The sequence below is a fragment of the Pholcus phalangioides genome, unplaced genomic scaffold (genome assembly GCF_987345545.1).
Source record: "Pholcus phalangioides strain wild (caught in Gottingen) unplaced genomic scaffold, Ppha-v1.0 ptg000017l_1, whole genome shotgun sequence".
NCBI lineage: Eukaryota > Metazoa > Arthropoda > Arachnida > Araneae > Pholcidae > Pholcus > Pholcus phalangioides.
Window position 1 is genome coordinate 30,049,633 of NW_028301610.1, and position 11,293 is coordinate 30,060,925.

The window sequence follows — 11,293 nt, forward strand, 5'->3', positions numbered from 1 at the left end:
ACAAGATACCACAACCAAACGAAATTCTACTGGAAATTAAAAAACGAACTGATATATTGCACATGTTTCTCACCAGCAGACCAGTTGCAAATGCTCCAGGAATAACGCTGGGAAACGAAGCACTAACACAATGGAAAAACTCGGAAGGAACATGTAGTATGCGAAGAAGTAGTATGGTCTGTACATCTAATATAGTTGCATTTCGAAAAATGTAAATTATTTTGTTTATGGCTTGCTGCGCGTTTCCAGAGTTCTCAAAAACTTACAATAAACAAACGATTTTAGAGCCCTCTTTAAAGGGGTCATCAGCTTGCTGAATTTTTATGTATCCGTTTGCAATCATACTAAAAATTATTGCTTTTTCCGGCGATAATATTCGTAAAAATATTAATTTCAGTGACGTCTTTTGCTACCTACAAAAAAAAATTGAAATCCTATGGACAAAAATGAAATTTTTACCGAGTTTCGGGGTTCCAGTTGAAATGAAAACGCCGTGTAATTGATGTTGTGCGTCTAATGAATTAAATATTTTAACATTAAAATGTATAGGAATGAACTGCGACCGAATGAACTTTGCCGCTGTGGTGGTCGAGTGGTTATAGTGACGGACTCGCGATGCGAGGATCCGGGTTCGAACCCCACAGTGGTGGTCGGCTGAAGTTGGTTTTCTGTGGTTCCCAACTTCAAGGCGCAAATGCGAGCCGATCTCCCCGTTAAAAAGTCTCGCCACAGAGAGCAACAGTCCTACAACGATAAATCATTCAATCATAACACTTCACTCATAGTTAGAAAAAACTGGTGGCAGATGGCAGCACTACACATAACAAGCATTACAAAGAAACAAAAAACTTCCCGTCAGGTTTCACTACACGTACACGCACATTCCCGCATGTACCGATTCGGTGGGATGTGTAGTGTAGCAGTAGTAGGTAGGGCTCGGGGATCCATGGTGTTCTTAAGTCAGTCATCTCGTTGGGCAATCTGCCTGTTGTGGCGTTGTATTTGTATTGTATTGAAGCCAAACATGTATAAATGAATGAGTAAAAGTCGTATTGGAATGAGAGTCGTATAAACGAGTGTTCCACTGTATTGAGGTTTTATGACTGTTTCTGTGTATACTGAACCCCACTATGTGAATATACAATACTTGAAGAGTGATTCCGCTACTATTGAATCTCCAATGTTTGTAAAAGTTGGAGGGGTGGGGAAGGAGAGAATGGCGTGGGTCTATCTTTGGGGGATGTGGTGTTGACAGTATCTCTTTGTGATGAAACTAGCCAACGGTCACTCTCAAGCGGGCCATACAGTAATAACAAACCATAAAAAAATACCAATCAAGACCTGGGGTATCATTTGTCAACGCCTTTTCAGGAGGATCTGTGTTACGTAAGATGAAATTTGAAATTATTATAACCGGGAATTTCATGTTGAGAATTTATTATTTGCAAATGCGGACTCGTGTAAAATTACTTTATGTTCAGATTTTTTTTTTAAATTGAGTATTTGTTTTACATCTCTTGTGTGCTTTTTGTATTGATGTCTTGTTATCATTGAAAAATGATAGAAATCAACATCTACATTTTAACATCGGAAAAAAGGTAAAATATTTTCCTGTTTTTATTTTACATTCTAAAGTTTGTGTTTGATGTCTCTTTAGTGCCAGCTCTCAAGCTAGGACAGTGTTGACAATTTAGTAATTTTCTAACTAGATCTGGCCTTTTTCTTGGCCATTTGGGTGTAAAAAACCCATCTAGTTGCTAGTTGTTTGTCTAGTCCTTTTCAAAAAATTTCCTGTGCACTAGTAGCCTATTATTAAATCACGTGAAAATACAGGAATGTTCCGGGAAATACGAGACGTATGCATAGGCGGATTTAACGGCGGACGCACCGAGCGCGCACCCAGGGCCCCGACTTCTAAAGCACCTCGAAAAACCAAAACTTCACACTTTTTCTAATTTAAGGGAGCCCAATATTTTCTTTTGCACCACCTGGAGCCGACTTTAATCCGTCACTGGACGTATGGTCATCCAAATAATGATTAAAATTAATTCTGGTTGCTTTAGTCCGGTTTCTAGTTGTTTTCGATCATTTTTAGGGTTGGTAAGTTTTTGCCATACCAGGAAAAACTAGAGTAAAAAAGTCCTGATAAAAATAGGTTTTTGTCATGCATAAAACAAATCCATACTCCCCACATTTATATATTCATGTCTAGGATCATTAAAAAAAAATCACTGCAAAAGAATTGTATATTTCTACAACGGCCATGATCATCCCGGACGGGTCCTTCTATAATTCATTTATTGCGTAAAAAAGCCAAAAAAGATGAGAATTGCCCGGCCCAGAGCTAGGGTGTGGGGACTTTTCCTAGGTCATTGTAATGGAATGTTCGCTATATTGTGGGTGTGGGTCATTAAAACGAGCACCGACTGTATCTCTATTTGTATATGTATTTTCCATCAGATTATAAAATTGATTGTTGTAATGATTTCTATGTCTCATTTACATATGATACACGTTGAGTCAAAATTGTTTTTTCCATGAAACCAATTTTTGCCAGTTTTTCCCTGGTTTTTACCAGTTTTCACCACTGTCCCGGCGAAAATACCTCTTTCATTCTTCTTTCAGCCCCTTTTGGACAATATTTTCCTCTCGTCCTTCTCGTCTTATCGGGGCCTCCCAACCCTCATCCAATAGTGAGAGAGCTAGACACTTTGCACTAATTGAATTGAATTTAATAAAAACTAAATTAATAATAAACAAAAATTTTATAGATAAGATCGATCTCTGGAACTTTGAGCCAGGCATGGTTCCAGAAGGTGGGTAACCATCCCCTCCTCAAGAACCGAGAAAAATAGGTCTGTGCAAAACTGAGCGATGCAGCGAACTTACAAGCTAAACCGATCTTCTCGACGTATCACCCCGAGTCCACGCCTAGCTCTGGGTGTTCAACACCCACAGCATTCCCGGCTGAGACGTCATTAATCATCAGACCATTTTATTCTAATCAGAACATTTTTCTCAGTATTTAAAAAATTATGGAAATAATGAACACACGAATTTTTTATCTTGAATTACTCGCCATATTTTTTTGAAATTTTAGTTCGTTAAATTAACTATGAACTTGAAAAATGTCGTCAGTGGGATTTAAAATTATGAGTTTATTAGCTCGTGGTGTGTCCAAAAGGTTGGCAACCACATTAACTGTGCTGAAAAATGTAGAATGATCAACCGAAGGTGAAGAGACCAATATGATATGTGCAACCCATCACAATTTATTCAACTTTGATGACGTGGTGAAACATCTCTCTCGTCCAGTTTATCTCGTGTAAGTTTTAAAATCAACAGTTTAAAGCAATTTGAATACGCTTTTTTAAAAGAAAATTCATAAAAATTGCTATTTATCTCTCCGTTTTATTGTTTTAATGTTTAAGTCAACAGATGTGCTAAAATAGAAAATTTTTTTTGGAAGGCGTCTTTAGATTCAATTTCCATTGATGATTAAAAAATTTAAAGTTGAAAAAAATGTATTACTATGAACTGGTGATTTATAAAATATCTAGAAATTGATTGAAATTCGGAAATTTTAATAAAACGTTAAATTTTGTGAAATTATATGATTATGTTACTTTTGATTGACCGAGTGTTGTTAAAGCTAAAATCTTCTGCAGTAATCATTGAGAATTCCTTTCAAAAGAAGTTTTTGTGATTTTAACAAATTTAGTGCAAAAAAAATATACCAAAAATATATCAATTCTCATCATTCGGACAATGGAAATTTGAGATGCGTTGATGTTGAATGTAACTTGATTCAATGTATTAAATGTTATTGGTTGGTGAATTTCTCATGCTTCTCTGGACAGATCATACGGATTTCTTGGGAATGAGTGAGTACATGTGACTAATATTATTAAAAATATTTATATATTATTTTTAATTTGGTGGTGATATTGGTAAAATTAAGTTATTATAATCACAAATTGGTCACGAGGAAATTTTGTCGGCTGGAGAAAAATAAACATAAATGCGGCACAAGTCCGTTATAACGACAGCTCACAATCACGAGAAAATTTTCCGTCATAGGCGACGGAGCTTAGGAGCTGACACCATTTGAGCCCCTCCCCAAATAAATTTCGTAATAATAATAATAATTTCTGAAAAAACAGTGCAATGCATTCTCCCTCTCATGCGTACGTGCTTGAGTCATGTATATACGGGACGACCAGAAACTTTCAGCCCCCCCCAAAATGTTTTCTTCATGTCGGCGCCTCTGATTGTCGTTATAACGGACTTCTCGTTATAAACGGATGTTTTTTGTTACATTAGCTCTGTCAATCGCCTGCAAATCACACGTTATATCGAGAATGACGTTATAAGCCATTTACTCGCTATAACGGACTTATGCTGCACTACGCGGTTTGCAGTCGTGAGCACCCCCGGCGCCGACGCCCCATGCCTTATTTCATACTTTTGTGATAATATAGAAATAATGAAACCATGTTTCATCCTTTGTTTATAATAACACATGTTTTATAATTCCGTTTCAAAATTCTCTAGTATTTTTGCCACTATCTGGCTCTTTTGGCCTCCTGACTTGCTCAAAGAAAATAACGCTCCTATATTGGGCAAACATCTATCTTGTGGGGATTACTTTGTAGAGTGGTATGCACAGGCTGCAGAAGAATGTGGAAAGCCGTCTTTATCTGCTTTTATGTCAAATGTCTGATGCGACGGGAAAAACTAGTTAACCCAAGAGCCTTCGTAGTCTTTTCTTGATATTGACCGAAAATTGACCATTCCCTCAGTTACATATCGCATATCCAATTCAATAAGGCCCTTCCTTTCCCGGTTTCATATGAACGCTTGAAGAATTTTCCATATTGGACTCAATCAAATGATTTTTAAAAATTTCGATAGAAAACTTCCACATTTTTTACCTCCCTTAGTAGTGTAGAAGCACGGGAAATCGGTTGGATACCACTTTTAATACTTAAACCCATGCTGGTTATCTGACAGTAAATTGTTATCCTTCACCAGTTAGCTTCTAATGATGGCTTCCAAATTTTTCGAGAGTGAGGTTGTAAAACTAACTGGATGATAGTTTAACACATTGTCTCTCTCCCATTTTTTTTAAAAGTGGGACCACTTCAGCAAGTTTACGACCCGAACTTTTCGGCTTCTGAAATTTGTCAGTCTTTTTTGGTCAGCAGATAAATTTATTGAAGTTTGAAGATTTCTTTCCCTTCTCCTTTCATTTCATAGAGCTCTTTATTACCATGTAAGTCACCCCTACTTAGATTATTTCAATCCGTAGTAAATTGGCCTATGATGATGCTACCGGAATATGCGATCGAAATAAAGTTATATATATATAAATATATAAAAATGAGCTGGTGGGACATATTGCACGAAGACAGGACAACAGATGGACCACAAGTATTCTGGGTTGGTACCCCCGTGGTGTTAAACGTCAGAGAAGGCGTACCCACGCAAGATGGATCGACGAGATCAAAAAAGTGGCTGTAGTCAATATATATATATATATATATATAAAGGGTGGGCAAAATGTCCACGTAAAAACTTTAAAAATTCATAAAAACCAGAAAAATAACCGAAATAAAAAACAGTTTGCACAGGGTTAGCATCTCTAAGTCACGGGAATTTTTTTTAAGACAGGACAAAAATAACTCAAAAACAGCCGATAGGTGACGCTGACAGGGCCGTCTTAAGAGCATTATGGGCCCCCGGGCTAATTTTTTTCTGAGGATTACCTGATTTTTCCGAGGCCTTACCTGGCCAATTCTCGAAAAATTCACCTACTTCTCGTATTTCTGAGGCCCCTCTTCTCTTGAGGCCCCCCGGCCGTGCCAGGGAGGGTCCATGCGTTACTGAACGCTGACGTACACAAGTCAAAGAAAAGATACGAAAATAACGAACAGAATGCCTGCAAATCGTTTATTACAGCAGTATGTGTTCCACATCCACCACCACAGGGGATAACACAGTGATTCCCAACGTGGGCGTTAACGCCCCCTGGGGGCTATGGAATGTTCCAGGGGAGCGGTAGAAGCTGCGGGTATAACATAGGATCCTATGGGTTAGATTGCGTTGGGGGCGATGGGAGAAAAAAAATTCTGAAGAAGGGGGCGATGGCGGGGGACAAAAAAGGTTGGGAAACTATGGGATAACATGTTGCAGGCGAGTCACAAATCCAGCAACGGCAGAGTGCAACAGGTCCAGATGTATACATGACATCTCTCGGCGGATTGCATCTTTCAGTTCCGACAGATTGGATGAACCGGATCGATATACCCGGGATTTCAAATATCCCCCACAACCAGAAGTCTGCCTGCGTCAAATCTGGAGACCGAAGAAGCCATGGGAACCTGCTACGCCTGATAATGGTTTTGTCTTCCCTGAACGTCTGTATCAGGAATGCCTGACCGGAGTAGCAGTGTGACTAGTTGCTCCATCATGCATAAACGTGACGGTAGAAAGCGCATATCTTTCACGCAAACATGGCACGACCTTCTCGCGTCGTGCGTCCTTCTCGAGAAGCGTTAAATAACGCTGCGTATTCACCGTAGCCGTTTTCCACCCATTTACTGGGCACTGCGTTTCAAAGAAGAAGGGTCCTATGATAAACGAACTTGTGAACCCACACCACACTGTCACTTTTGGGGAATGCAATGGTTTCTGTGTGTACTCACGGGGATTAGACGTCCCCCAGAGGCGACAGTTATGGGTATTAACGTCACCCATGAAGCCAAAAATGAGCTTCATCTGCCCACAAGATGTTAAAGACCCAGGTGGGATTCTGTTCGATTCTGGAAAAAGCCCACCTCGCAAATGCTTCCCTGCACGACTGCAATCTGTATGGGTACAGATCATTGGCGTACGCAAAGGGGGGGGGGGGGTTTGGAGTTCTAATTCCCCCTTGAGCCAAGATTATAGTGTTATTTGCAGGAAAAAACGTAACCCCCCCCCCTCAGAAGGGAAAAAAATCTTAACCCCCCATCCCCGAGAAAATCCTGCGTACGCCTATGGTACAGATCAAGGATTCCATAAAGAATATTGCTTACCGAAGATGGTGGTAAGCAAAAGCGTCTGGCAGCTTCACGAGCACTGCTGGTCTCTGCACCTGATCCGGACCCTAACGCTTCCATTTCGGCTGCAACACGCGGCGGACTTGCCTTCCTTAAACATCTTCTGGTCGTCCGGCTCTTACACGATCTTCCTGCGTTCCAGTTTCCTCAATCCGCTAAACAAGCTTTATGAGACTTGTCGCTGTCTCTTTTCCAGTCCTCACATTCTTCTGAAATCGGAATTTACGAAAGGCAATGGTTGCTGATTCCTGGTTCACGTAAAACAACTCCACCAACGAAGCTTTATCCTTCGCACTCAGCATCCTTGTTCACATACACGGTTTACAACGGTGAACTGATTGTGGATTAGAAGCGCAAGTTCTTATAATCGTCTCACTTACATATTTCCACCGAAGTCGCTCGTACCAGCGCCACCTATCGGCGTTTTATGAGTTATTTTATTTCCTGTCTTAAAAAAATTCCCGTGACCTAGCGAATAGTGAATCTAACTCTGCAAACCGTTTTTTATTTCGGTTATTTTTCCGGTTTTTATTCATTTTTAAACTTGCTACGGACTTTTTGCCCATCCTGTATAAAGATACAACTTCATTACGGTGTGTGAGTCGTCAAAAATTAACACCATAAATCAATTTGGGTGATTGACTGGAACCGATCTCGATTGCTCAGATATTCCGGTTTTGACTTCTATAATAACCACATATAATATTGCTTCATTTTGCAAGAAACTTGCAGAAAAAGAAACCAGTTGAGGGTAACATCGATATCTAGAAGAGATACACTGGAAAGTATAAGTCACATCGTATCGCTAGCGAATTTCGAAGTATATTTCGAAGAAATGCAAACATTTTTCTATAATAAAATAAAAATAAATTTAAGCATCTTTCATAAAACAAAATAAAGCATTCTGAAATATGCGTGATAATGCCATTATAAGAGAACAGAATAGATTCACAGCATTTATTTACATTGTATATACGCAATTAGTTATACTTTTCTGCAATTTAAAAATATTTTCTTTGCAGTTGCTGGAGTCGTTGCCCGATTCAGTGAAACTATTTTGGTTTTGAATACCTACGGAGTATTCACCTAGGATAGATTCTACTGCGTTTTTGTGATATTCGCACATTCTTGCACAGATGCCATTCACTCCACCGAGATTTCCAACACAAATGCAGTTGTCCTCTAGCTCTTCTTCAGCTCCCACTTCTCCTGATGCCAATTTGTCATCGCCACTGTCTCTTCCAATTAATTCTAAAAGAGATTCAAATCCTCGAAATCAGAATTGCACTTTTCAAGAAAGCCGAGATATGGATATTTTGGTACCTCTGGATCTTCCAACAAGACGTTCGTCTTCATCCCTTAAGTATATCCCCGAAATTGGGATGTTTTCATCTCAGAGTAATTCGGAAACTTCGGATACTTCTGCAAGGAACCTGCATCCGTCACCTTTGCGTTCTACTTATGGACTCTTTGTTCCGTCTTTGCTTCCTGCAGGTCCTGAACAGTTATCTGAGTCTTCAAACATATTTTCACCTTCTCCTCCAGAGTTTTCAGTTACATCTTCTTGCAGTTCATTGCCTTCGCATGTTCTCGGAGAAAACCAATCTTGCACTTCGTACCTACCAGCATCCCTGGAATCTCTTGCAGGTTTGCTAACCAGGTTTCGAGATTCTGTTGCAGAGTCGGATGAAGAGCCACCTGTTAAAAAGCAAAAAACACATTTCTGAATTATTTATACTCTGTTCAAAGCATGCAGATTGAGTTAGCCATAGGTATTTCGTTCTTTTGCGTTCTATTTCGCCAAACACAAGTGCCAATATTGTGAGAAATGATTTATTTCTGTGAATATGATGTGTTTAATGTTTGAAATACGGTGTATCACTCAAAAATGTATTAGTCTTATCACTCGAAGAAATAAAATTTCGTATGCTTTACGCACTTTTTGTTTCATTTCCAGGTGAATCTAATTTACTTAATGGGATAACAATGAGACCGGAACTGGCAATAAAGTATCTCCAACTGGGGTGACTTTGCCCACAGTTTTAAAATTAAAAAATTTTCATTCAACCCCGTTGATTAAAGGTCGAAAATAAAATTTTTATGTTTATTTCACATGGTTAGCAGGTATGATTTATGTATTTTATTTTAATGGACCTCATCTCCTTTTTATGAAAAAAATCACGGTGGGAAAACCCGGCACAATGGGGTGACTTTGCCCACCATCTGATTTGTGTATATAACAAGGCCACGAGTGGATTTAGAGTAATGTGACTAACACAAGGTGTTAAGAGAACCACTTTTACAACAAAAAAATATAAATTATTAGAAAAAACTCATCTCTCTTAAACCATTCAAATTGGATGAATTAATCAAAAAAAAGAAACGGAAATAATCTGAAATTGAATTGCAGAAACATCTAGAGGAGTCTACGTTGAACTGGAAGACATTTATTCTTGGGGTTCCATGTGCACCTTCCAGGTGCTCCGCAGCTACAAATCTCGTCTCGAAGAAAATAAAATGAACTGGTAAATTTGATAAATAAGTAAATGAAACAGTAAAGCATATATAGGGTACCGCCACAGAAATTATATACTAAAAATTGGTTTCGCTAGAAAATGAAGGTTGAGAATTGCTGCTTTATGGGAGAGCTGGTTTGAGTACAATGTCACATTGGGAGAAACACTCGCCTCATCCAGCACCTGAGGTAAATTGAAAGATTCCCCTTTATTCCTTGTTTTTCTCAGAAAAAAAACCTTCCAAATCATCATCACACTGATTCATAATTTTAGCCATGTAGTGTTTGATGGATTTTTCCCCAAAAGTCTTACTATCACGAAATCGTCAATTTCGGAACTCTGTGGTTACGACTGAATGCTATTTTGACTCAAAATCTCGCCTTTTTCCTCACTTTCAGTTGTGTAAGGGCTCAGTAAATATCTTCCTCTTGGAAGCTTACAGATCTTCTCATTCTCTCCCTTGATAAATTAAAAAAAAAATGGTACTCTGAGATACAAAATAGATCTCATACTTTTAGATAAAAAATGAGTTAGAAAATGGGCAAAGTGATCCCAAATTTTCCATCGAACCTGGAACGACATAGTGCACTAAAATAAAAACTTTCAAGGTAAGGTGCAAAACCAAAATTTTAATCGCTTTACAATCTTTATTACATGTACTAATAACAACAACTGATGGGACTCACCCAACACCACCTATAGAACAAGGCCTTCGCACAAAGCTCATCACGTCATGAAGAAGGCCATTTCACCTATTGCCATTGGATATAGCGGGCCGACGCATGCGATACCTTTACCTTTTTTCGCGGTATATCCAATGGCAATAGGAGAAATAGCCTTCTTCATTGACGGCCACTATGACCACGCGACCACCACAGCGGCACTGGTAAGATGCTCGTCTTCTGCTAATGAAAGTTACTGTCAAGGTCCACGGGTTCGAATTCGGGCAAGAACATCAGAAAAAAGTTATTTACCTACCGAACCTGGGGCGACCACCGATAGATGGCACTTTCATTCCCTCCCTTAACTCCACTGGTTGGAAATCGCCGTATAGCGATATATGACCGAAGTTTGTGGGTGGTAAATTAGCTTGTCGTCGATATCACTTATCAGGAAAGGCCCCCCACACCTCAGATCGTCTCATCTACAGGGTGAATGTGACATGTTCTGCCAAACGAAAGGTAGTGATAGACGAGCCCAAGTGCAACATGAAACACCCAGTCTTTATCTCTACAGTTGCCGACTGCAGCGCGTCAAATTATCAGTTAAGCAAGTTCTACACCGCTAAAAACATTTTCTTCGAAAGTGGACAGTCACACCAGTGGACGGTATCAGTGTAGGTTGTGATTTCATGACATCACTTCTGTGTTTCGAAACTTCAGTCAAAAGGTAGAAAGAATAGGGCACTTTTCAAGAATGAAAGCAAGAAGCTAAAGAGAAAAATACTATGTTTTTTTCGTTCACATATTTATGAAATGTGGGCCATTTCAGAGATATTTCAAAGATTCGGTCTACTGCAAATACTGTTTAGATATAAACACATTTAGTAAACAGGGTGTACTGTAAGTGTTAATGCGGCCTTTATCCCAGAAGTATAGTTTCAATTTAAAAAATGCGTTCAAAAAATTACTCTGTACCAGTTTTGAGTGGAAATACACAGTGTATAACAAAATA